General features: G+C 38.0%; 1 protein-coding gene across 8 annotated transcripts in view; it reads right to left on the bottom strand.

Annotated features, from left to right (window-relative positions):
* Positions 1–12,018, bottom strand: part of LOC129733257 (LIM domain transcription factor LMO4.1) — a 677,190-nt gene that overhangs the window by 431,655 nt on the left and 233,517 nt on the right. For all 8 annotated transcript variants that reach the window (XM_055694975.1, XM_055694980.1, XM_055694971.1 and 5 more), the window contains one exon: positions 7,824–7,847. The gene's annotated coding sequence lies outside the window, so the exon portion shown is untranslated. The remainder of the gene's footprint in view (positions 1–7,823; positions 7,848–12,018) is intronic.

The raw sequence follows: 12,018 nt of genomic DNA, 5'->3' as shown, positions 1-12,018 counted from the left end.
CTGTATTCCAACAACGATATCTGAATTAGATTACCACTGGTGGGGTCCAACTCAGATCGAAGGGAAGCCGAACTGTTCGCCTTGACGGTCGACCAGGGAATGATCTTCTCCCAACACGGAATGTCCTTTTATAGCGTCACTAAGTGTGGGGAGCTTGGGTGATTGGGGGAAGAACCAATCACGTCTAAGCATCTCTGCTTTCTTTCTTCGTCGCTTACGTTGGGTGATGAATGCGATGCCGATTGGCTGGCATTGCTAGCCAATGACTGGATGCATAAAATTATTTCGTCTATGTTTTTGAAGTCTGCGTCTGCGTATACCAATCGTATGAAAAATGTATGTGGATATTCGACCTTCGAACTTTTCCGCAATTTTCACGGAGTAATAAGAAAATGGTAACTAAAATTATCATATTATACAAATCTTGTATATTTTAGCTTTCTAACAGTATATTAACTATTGAAATCGGAACAGTTGTTTGAGCGCTATTAGCATCTAAAATCTTCCATTCCGCCAACCAAAAACGTTACATGATCAATACAGTTTTCACAGAATGTACCTTAATATAGTGAAAAAAGACGTAGTCCCACGTCAAAATGCTAGCAAAGGGAAAACATTGAAAAAAACTGGTCAAAAGTTGTACAAATTTATTAGGGACAGACCAAGCAGTACAAAAATTTTGAATCAATCTAATATTTGCATTAAAAAATGAACAAAATTCGCCGACTTTTTATGGGTTGACCTTCACACGCACTGAAGAAACTACCCGTGCAGCATCAATCATAGTAACCCAAGAGTCTGCAAAGAAAATTGACAGCTCTATCAGTCGACTCTAACCGTGATGACGAAAACAGTGAAGCTACGCGATCAGAAGAGCATAACTAAAAAATTACAAAATGGGTCAGAATTCGTGAAACGGATCACTAAAAATCGCGATGTCTAATTTTTTCAAATAAGTATTCAAAACTTCAAAAGTTTCACCCGGGAAGTTGATTTTCCAATTTTTATTGAATTTGAGTTAGGTCAAAATTGTTTTTAAATAGACATAGCTCTAAAAATATTGCATCGAATTTAATTAAATTTTCACAGCAGATGCATCCTGAGTTGTAGTTTACGAAAATATTTTTTTTGAAGAAAAAAATATTTTTTCAATAGTAACTATTTAAAACAATATGTTGAAAATCTTTGTTCTGGGGCAGTGAAAAATCTGAGAAAAATCACAAGTATTTTTGACAAAATTTCGAAACTGCCCTGAAAATTTCGCGGTGGTGATATTTTTTGATCAAAAGATATGGGCCTTCAAAGTTGGTGCCGCAACGCATTTTTCAAGCGACCAAACCAAGTTTTCTTCAGTTCTCATACCAAAAAATGCACCATAATGGCTAAAAGTAATAGCACGGGCGATCTCAACCCGCTGATGCGTTCTGTACGGTTGTCCCCTAACTAAATTTTGCATTATTTTCTTAGTAAAATGTGTAGGTAGGCTTGCGAGTTGTAAGGGGCATAAAATATACTGTCTTCATCATTAAGTTGGGTAACAGACTAAGCATATTTTGACTATTTTGCGACTAAAAATCATTTCTATTAAACTAATTTTACAAACCTTACAGAATTTTTGCATATAACTGAAACTGGGATTGTCAGTAGTAGTACTGCTCACTCGCGTCTCGCTTGAAAATGCGCTGGCACCAACTTTGAAGGCCCATATTTTTTGATCAAAAAATATCACCACCGCGAAATTTTCAGGGCAGTTTCGAAATTTCGTCAAAAATACTTGTGATCTATTTCAGATTTTTCAGTGCCCCAGAACATAGATTTTCAACATATTGTTTTAAATAGTTACTATAGAAAAAATATTTTTTTCTCCAAAAAAAAATATTTTCATAAAATACAACTTAGAATGCATCTGCTGTGAAAATTTCATCAAATTCAACGGAATGTTTTTAAAGCTATGTCTGTTTAAAAACAATTTTGACCTAAATTTCAAATGACAATAACAACTTGTGAACTCAATCAAATTCAATAAAAATTAGAAAATCAACTTCCCGAGTGAAATCAACTTCCCGAGTGAGTTGAAGTTTTTAATACTTATTTGAAAAAATTTGACATCGCGATTTTTAGTGATCCGTTTCACGAATTCTGACCCAAATTCTTTCAACATGATATCTAAATAACATAAATTGATATGATTTTGTATTTTCCCATATGCTTTTGATAACAAAATTGAATCTGAATGAGTTATAAAAACAAATCCTAAAATTAAGTTGTTCTGAAGAAAATCTAACAATTTTTTCGTCCTGCTGTTTATTGCAACGGTTGTTATTATACTGTTCTAGGGTAGAGAACGGCTTAAGCAGTGGCGCCTATTTTAATCAGTCGAAGAAAGCAGGCCTAATACTCCTGGATTTGATCAATATCGACAATTTCAATGATGGAAACGAAAACTTTGATTGTCTAGCTGTCTTATACAAAAAATACCGTTAATCACAAAGAAATCACACAGAAATTGCATTCGAAACAAATCGACCTATATTGCAGCCATTCAGGAGCCACTTCGGGTGCTGAAAAAAAGGCCGGCAAAACGGATGGAAACTGCTTAAAATAGGTTCGGGGTGATTGGAATAGTGTCCCTCGATTGGTAACTTTAATTGATTATTGTTAATGTTTGCTAACTTAGTTTTACAATCGGAAAACAAGTTCTGACAGAGGAAAAGATAGAGAACGGATTGATATACTTCTGTTTGAATTTCACCCAACACATTTCGAGTATTTCGTCGCAATACACAGGCGTTTCCTAAAGCTGCTTAAAATATGTTCCCTACCCTATATGCTATCTAATTTTGATAGAAAGCTGATACGTTAGTAACAAAGTTTGGTATGGGTTTGACATTAGTAGAATATTTTTTGTTATAATTTCTGTTATTTTAACACCTATCGGGATCATATTTAAAACCTAACCTGAAAGGTTTCTCGCATAACAAACTAACAGATTTTGTTACATTTTTGTTTTGTCTTTCTGATCGGGTACTCCGTTCAGAAGTGTGCGCGTTCAGTAAATGGTACCCCGCCGTGTCGAAAACGGACACCGTGCGACACTTTGTGGACGCCGGATACGCCCGTTCCGACATCTACAATATCTTGGCACTATTGGATAACAATTAGAGCTCCAAAGGATGCTGAAGAAGTGGCTACATTGCTGCATGCGCTACGCCGGGAAGTTGGTGCAACCTACCAAACAGTGAAAAAGTACCTTGCTAACACGAACATACATATTAAGAAGCGGCAGTCCTATCCACAGGTTTCTGAGCTGCAAGCAATGATGCAACGGCAGCGGTTGAATAAGAGGGTAAAATCAAATTTCCCGGCAAATCGCGACGTGGCGGTGGTGATGAACGACTGCGGTTTGCAATCCCGGGAATGATTTCCCGGGAAATAGTTTTTCCCGAGATTCCCGGATCCCGCGAACAAAAATTTTGATTTCCGGGATCCCGGGATTCCCGAGTATTTTGTACGATTCACTATAGTTTCTTATGCAATATTGCAATAAAATTAAACACGTCGAACTGGTGCGACCTGAAATAATTAATTTTATGAAACTTTAAGTCAGTATAGTATTTCAACGTAAAAATCATCTTTGCATGTTAATTAGTAAGCATTCAAATGCTCTAAGACTGACTTACTTTGACTCGTACTCGTAACTGATTATTTAGTATTCTATCGTTTCCTTCCGGTTTGTCTCGGTCTCAGAAAACCACCGAACGGCGAGATAACGAAATAACGTAGTTAATTAACCAAAATTCTTCCTCGAAATCTTACGTTCTAATCAATAATGATATAAACTCCCAAAGGGTTTGAAATGTTGTTCTGTCAATGAAAACTAGATTTAAAAGGCAGTTTATTCAAAAAAACACACAATAGCATAGCAAATATATTTAAATGAAAAGAAAAAAAAATAGCGAAAAGGTTTGCCACCGCTCAGGTAAACAGTAAATATTAACTGTAGTGTAAAAAACATTTTGCTAAAAAAGTCCGTACCGAATATAGCAAATATTTTTCCGCGTCCAATGCCTGCCTAACACTTAGTTTTCTCTTCAACAAACTGAAAGAATTGGACACCAGTTTTCAATTAGGTGTAGCAAAAGCTGTAATCGGTGATTTGAAAGTATTCTAGAAATCGAACATCAGCGGTGATTCAGCAGCCTTGAGCAAAGTTTTACAGAAGGAAATCAAATTTTTGAGCTTAACGGAAAATTGTCAGCAGATCTGAAGCGATTGTTTGACGACATGAAGCCCTTTAATTTTCCTCTTCTGCAAAAATATGCTACAAAAATCGATCACGAATTTTTGATGTTAACTTGAATATGTTTTTTATTTCATTTATTTTTCATGCGAATTGAGAATGAAATTTAAACATTTTTTTACTTTTCATTCAACTTCATTAAAAATTTCATTTTGCTAAAAAATTTGTCTGTTCCCGGTTCCCGGGAATTCCCGGGAAATGCGATTTTTTATTCCCGTTTTCCGGGAATCTTGCAAACCCTATGAACGACGAGACCTATCTCACCCTGGATGGCAACGACTGGCAGGGCACTTGGTATTTTACTTCCCCCACGAAGGAAGTGAGCTCCGAGATGAAGTTTATTTCACACACCAAGTTGCCCATGAAGGTGCTGCTGTGGCTGATAATCAGCAAAAAGAGGATGTCAAAGCCGCTCTACTTTCGCTCCGGACTGTTCGTGAGCGGGGAAATAGTACAAAGCCTATGCCAGAAGTTGCGTCGTTCATCTAGAAATACCATAAAGGCGAAGAAGCTGTGCCTTCACGCATGTTTTTGTCAGGTTTGTCCTATTATCGCCAAGTACTAGCAAATAATGTCCTAGAGCGTTGAATTCCGGAATCCGCGTAAAAAACCGCGTAAATTCCGGAATCCGCGTGAAAGAAACCCGCATCAAAAGCGACCTTAGTGTAGATGTAATTGTTGATCTCAACTTTAGTTTTATTGGTTAGCAGCAATTAAGAAATTTTGAAAAATTTATTTCATGAACTGTGAAATCTTCTGAACTTAACTTGTGAACTTCGTGCAGTTTTCTGGTAGTGGAGTATATGAAATTATTGGGTTTTTTCGTTTATTAATCATTGATTCTTTTCGTCAAACTCGGATTATTTCAATAATCCGAAAGCCTAAAAGTATTTAAAAAAAATTTGACACTTCTCCGCTGGTAATCCGTTTTTTTGGCACCAGCACTTTGGAAAAGAAAAGATTGTTTGTTTTTTTTTTCTAAATTTAAAAAAGTACGTAATTATTGAACGGTCCCAAAGTCGATTTTAGAAATGATAATAGTTTAAGAGTTTTACCACCCTATTAATCAAAGTTTATATTCATGCCCGACTACAAAAGTCCTACTATCTTACTGTCGGTCGGTCTATTGGTTTTCTGAGCTCTATTTATTATTTTGTCTTTTTGTGTTAAATTTGTCTTGAAGGAGTTTTTCATCATTATCTTAACCCCACTACCCAATTTTTCAAATTTATGAATATGGTCTTTATATTATGAATGCAATGATATTACTTCGTGATCATGATACTGGTTTTCCCAAATCAACTATTTAACTATTAGTCACTTCTACTCCAACTTATGCGAGTAGGTCACTATTTCTCTACGAATTTTCGTAGACAGAAAGGAGTGCTTGTTAGTGTAGAGATTATTTCCTCAATAAGATTGACTTATTGCTATTTGCATGATTATTGAAGATATAGCGAACTTCTTCACTGAGCTCAGTACACATGGAAATTTCGTTTTTTTTTTTTTTTCAAAGTGGCCAGATGCCGAAAGTCTTAGATACATCAGTTTTTAGTAACAACAATCAAGTTTAACAATCTAGTACTAGTGCTACAACTGATCTGCTATGTGGTCGCGGTAGCCAAACCCAACAAAAAATAGGAGAAAGGCAAAAACAAATCATAAATTCTACTAATACGTTGGTTGATTTTTATGCTTCAAAATATATATTTGTTCTAGTTCAAAATCTATAAGTTTAAATTCAAAATACTTCAACGTCAAATTGTCAAATTGAGTGTCAATTTAACCAGGAATAACCAATTTTGAGTTGCAATTTCGAAAAGTTATAAAACGGCTCATACTACCCCTTCCATTTTTAAGAACCCCAGCCAAACATCTCATGTTTCCTGTGCGATTCACATCGCTATAACTTACATCCATTTAATCGAAAGCTAGTACAGATGATATCATCATTCACCGTGTGCTAAGCTCTAGTTGAATGAAATTTCTCACACTCGCACCCCGCTCTCGTGGATGACTTTCCTCAAGCGGCGTGGCCGGCTAGAGCTCAGAAAACCGGCCAGCTCATGGCTCGTTAGGCCTTCCACCAGACATCATCGCTGGCACACATCCCCGCAGACACACACACGCAGAACATACATGCAGAAAAGTGATAAATCATCCTAAATAATAATAACGATAATTCTCATCGTTTTGTTGATCGTTAGGAAATAAAATTGTTACTTCCCTGGCATTCTCTCCGCTTTTTCCCCTCGCCGATTTGTTGCTTGCTCTCTGCAACTGGTCCCGTCCGATTCGGAGCAAAAGCAAATAATCGGGAAGATAAACCCGGAATGAAATTGGATGAATACGGGCAAAATTGAGATGCTATCACGCTATGTTACCTCCCGGCCCCCGTACTGCACCGTCCGGTGAGGGGATGGAAGAAAAGATCGAGCGAGGAAAAGAAACAATTATGAGCTTATAATCAGTGAATTAGCAATTTGGAACGTTGTTGCCCGCCCCAGGCCGGTGAATTTGTTGTGCAAAACTGTATCCGGACACGCGTGAAAAACTCTCGACTAGCAGATCATTGTCACTGTCATCGGGTCAGAGCGGTGCAGGAAACGGCTCCACTCCATGATTCGATCGGGGGCACAATGGTGTGCGATAATGCTTGCGAATCGTTTGGTCAAAATTAGGATTGTTTGTGTTATTCTATAATCACATTTTCAAGAGTTAATTTGCGATAAAATATCATCGAACAGTTAGCTTATAATTACAGTAATAAGGACATATTGCAAACAGCTCTGAAACGCTGTGCGTTGTCTGTGATGATGACTAATCGCAACTATCGTCGCCGCAGTCACGAGCTTATTGGAGGCGCTCCGGAAGGTAACGAGGCAAAACGTTTAAAAGTTTTCAGAAAACATCAAATCATCATCGCCCCCATGATGACACGGCATATTGGCACGCTCTACTAGGAAAGGCCAGGCCAGAAACGATGGGTTGGCAGTCGGCGCTATTCATCATCATCATCATCACCCTCGACCGGATTAGGCCATGTAGTGTTAGCAGCAAAAATCAGTTTGACGCTTTCCAATTAGCAAATCGATTGATCGTGCGTTTTTTTTCTTCGAAATTGACTGTATACGGACAGCTATAAATTGTGTAAACGTTAAGGCGTTTTCTGATATTTTATAATTCATCTACTAGAATGATTCAGTACGACGTCATTACGAGGTACAAAAGGTACAAAAACAATCAATTTTCAACCAAAAACATAAATTGTACATCAGATGAGCAAACAAAAAAGCACCAGCAAAACCAGTTCAAACCGCAGCAAAGACGTGTTTCCCAAACACTGACAGTTAGGACCCATTACCTTCAATGATCAGTGTATGTCCAGTTGTTTATGTGCAGTTGCTTGAAACTCGCAATCACTATGGGTGGTTCAACAAAACATCACTAAAGTGCAGCTGTTAGTGGGAGTGGACAAGCATCATCGTTGGATGATCTGCGTTTAGCAATTGTGTTTACTCACCTTTAAGATAAGTGTTGAATGGATCTGAAATGAAGAAAAAAAATCTATTAATATGTTGCTTTGTTAACATTTTTAATTTATGGAAATACCAAAACTGCTGCAAAAAAAGTATAAAAAATGCATTATTACTATCTTTAAATCGATGATAAAATGACCTTCAAACTCTTATTTATCATCACCTACATACACAATTTACACAAACTGCATAGCATATGAAAGATTGATTTGTTTTCTAACCGTATTTAATAGTTTCATCGTTCAGAATTCAGAAATCAGAAATCAGAAGAAAGCTATGTTGAGGTGTAAAATGATAATATCAAATCGTAATAGTGGGCCGAAATCATGTCCAATTTCATATGCTTAGCACTCGGTTAGTTTTCAACGGATTTCCTTCGTTTTTGCAGTAATCGAAGAGAACTAGCTACGCATCCAGAAAGGGCAGTTCTGACAAACGATTGATCATAGGATCGGATCTTGATAGAATCAAGGCTATGTCGAAGGTCTTGAGCATGGGTTTATTCTCAGGATCCCTGCTTACCCTCGCTTTTCGTTGAACTCGTTAAACGATTCCTCTCAAGTAATCTAGTTAATCGAGAAAGGCTAGCATGCGATATTGTTGTTGTTGAAGAATGTTTTCAACTGTATTTTAAACGCACTCTGCTCCCGAATCGCCTTTGCATGTTTTAATTTATAATTCAGCCGCATAAGTGCGCACTTTTCCACTAGCTTCAAAATTTTTCTTACATCATTTCGTTTAGTTTGGTGGGGGAAACCGAGCTGATACCACATTGCAATGACCTCTGACGCAACAATATCAGCACTCTCGGAAATTGATTGTTAATTATTCTCACGATTTCGCCTGGAGGATCCTAAAGCGGAATACAATAAAAGAACACGCTCAGCTAGTACTGTCAGTGGACGATGCTTCTATGCGTAAGTTTACTGATTGGGGACTAAAGCTGAACTTTAAGTTTGGGCAACCAATGGTGTCAACCATTGGCTTAGAAAGGAAGTGCCCGAACTCGAAGTAAAAACAGCATCTGAAAAGGAATCAAGGCAAAATCGAGGAGATATAAGACTTGAATCAGAACGCGAGGAAACGATGAGACAGAAGCCTCGCAATATTACTGGACGGGAAATAGATAAACCCAGACCGGAAAAGAGAGGCGAGCCTGAAGCGGACAAATCAGCGACGCAGTTGGGTAGACCCAGCCCCCCCCCCACACCACCCCCCCACCCCCAAGCATTAAATTCATTCAGGTGAATCTCCACCAAGCGAGAGGAGCTACTGGGATCCTCTGCCAAAGATTCTCCAAAGAAAATATAAACGTGGCCCTTTTACAAGAGCCATGGGCCAGTAAAAATAAAATACTTGGGATCCCCAGTAATAACGGTAAGCTGATCTTTGACGATGCGCGGCCTCTTCCTAGGGCAGCCATTCTGGTAAATGCTTTGACTAACGTCACTCCAATTACAGAATTTATCAGCAGAGACTTAGCAACCATAAAAATAGAAGTTCCTACGGCTAGAGGAAGAGCGGAGCTCATCATCGCCTCGGCGTACTTTCCTGGGGAACAAGAAGAAGCTCCTCCAACGGAAGTGAAGGAACCTATCAACTACTGCAAACAGAACAATAAACAGTTCGTAATAGGATGTGATGCGAACTCTCATCACACAGTTTGGGGTAGTACAAATATTAACAAAAGGGATGAGTGCCTTTTAGAATATATTGGATTGTTTTAGAATACATACTTACAAATAATATAGATATATGCAACCAAGGTAATAACGCCACCTTTATAAATGCTATACGTGAGGAAGTCGTGGATATAACTTTGTCCAGCAACAAACTTTCAGACAATATAAAAAATTGGCATGTGTCTGATGAAATCCACTATCAGATCACAGGCTGTTCGATTACTGTGCAGGAGAAATCTTGCAAGAAACCTATGAGACCCCAGGAAAACCAACTGGGATCTCTACAACAGTAAACTGTTGATCGATAACCTGCTCTAATTTAATCACAAGTAAGATAATTAGTGCATACTACAAAAGTTGTCCTACCAAGACGCGAGTGTCAAATAAAGACTCACCTTGGTGGAATAAGATCCTAGAAGGACTTAGAAAGTCCTCTAGGAAACTATTCAATAAAGCAAAACTAACAGGTAATTGGGAACTGTATAGAACATCACTAACAAAATACAACAAGGAAATAAGAAAATCCAGGAGGAACAGTTGGAAATTAATGTGTGAACGTATTGAAAACACATCCACTGCAGCCAGGTTGCAAAAAGCCCTGTCTAAAGAACATTCCAACGGTTCAGGCAGACTGAGAAAAACTGACGGTACTTACACCACAGATTCTCAGGAAACACTGGAAATTATGATGGAAAATCACTTCTCAGGATCATATTCGGATAATGATAAAGTGCAGGATCAAACTGGAGAGCAGCTAAGCTCACATGCGACTTGGACTGAATCCCGGGAACTTACCTGTTCTATATTCAGTAAATCGAAAGTTGAATGGGCAATAGACTCTTTCCAACCATACAAGTCTCCGGGAATGGATGGAATACAGCCAGTTATGCTCTAAAAGAGCAAGCAACTGTGTATTCCAATTATTACGAAGATGTGTAAGGTGAACCTAATACTAAATTACATTCCATCTAGTTGGAGACAAACTAGAGTTATTTTTATACCAAAAGCCGGAAAACGAGATAGGACAATTCCGAAAGCGTTTAGGCCAATTAGTTTAGCTTCCATTTTTTTGAAAACTATGGAAAAATTTATCGACTACCATATCAAACAATTTATATGAAATCCAATCCATTATGCAAATTTCAAATTGCTTATAAAAACAACGTATCAACCACTGACGCGCTACATATGTTAGTGGGAAAAATCGGAAAATCCATCCATGCCAAGAAAATTTCCCTGGCAGCCTTTCTTGATATTGAAGGAGCATTTGATAATGCGTCTCACAACTCAATGAAAATGGCAATGGAAAGGCATGGCATAGACAAAAACACAATAAAGTGGATTCATGCCATGCTAATAACTCGCGAAATAACAGCTCAACTCGGTGGGACGTCTCTAACAAGAAAAACTACGAAAGGATGCCCTCAAGGAGGGATATTATCTACCCTGTTATGGTCATTAATCGTAGACGATCTTCTTCGGAGCCTATCGGAAAACGGCTTCGAAGTGATAGGTTTTGCAGACGACGTAGTGATTTTAGTTAGGAGGAAGCACGACTGCGTTATTTCTGATAGAATGCAAACTGCACTTAATCTCACAGCTCAATGGTGTAGACGAGAAGGGATGAGTGTAAATCCATCCAAAACAACTATTGTTCCTTTCACTCGAAAACGGAAATACAGTATTTCAAATTGCGATTGAAAGACATCGATATAATGCTTTCCACTTAAGTCAAATATTTGGGAATCATACTTGACCAGAAACTAAACTGGAACACTCAAGTAGAACAAACAATTACCAAGGCCACAAACGCCCTATGGGCATGCAGCAGAGCCATTGAAGAAAGCTGAGGTCTCAAACCCAGCATGATACACTGGATATATAAAACAATAATCATACCCAGAATAACCTACGCCTCGTTAGTTTGGTGGCCCAAAACCACTGAAACATCCACTCAAACTAACTAGGTAAAATCCAAAGATTGGCCTGTGCATCGATTTGTGGAGCTATGAGAAGCACTCCATCGAAAGCCCTAGATACAATACTTCACCTACTCCCACTTCATCAGGTGGTTCAACTAGAAGCGGGAAAAAGTGCTCTAAGGCTAAATCGACAGTGCAACCTAAAAGAAGGAGATCTAACAGGACACCTGAGAATATAGACTGTTCCGAAAATTATAAATACATCTTCTTTCTTGAATAAAACAAAAAATACAGGATTTTTCGGGTCATTTTATTCTGAAATATAGATAACAAGTATTTTCTTTCCAGTTTCAATTCAAGTTGGGATTATTTTTCGTAGGATACCTGAGTTCTCTAACTTTTCTCTTAACACTACTCATAAGCTTTTGCACAGTGTGTTCTCCGACCATTTTTACCACTTTAAGCCAATCTTTTTTAAATTTTTCAACATTGTCCGCTGGTTTGACATATTTCCTCAGCTTTGCCTTGGTCAAAACCCAAAAGGGCGAATCTCAGGGCAGTTTGGAGGATTCATC

The sequence above is a fragment of the Wyeomyia smithii genome, chromosome 3 (assembly GCF_029784165.1).
Source record: "Wyeomyia smithii strain HCP4-BCI-WySm-NY-G18 chromosome 3, ASM2978416v1, whole genome shotgun sequence".
NCBI lineage: Eukaryota > Metazoa > Arthropoda > Insecta > Diptera > Culicidae > Wyeomyia > Wyeomyia smithii.
This window is presented reverse-complemented; position numbering and strand designations above follow the sequence as displayed.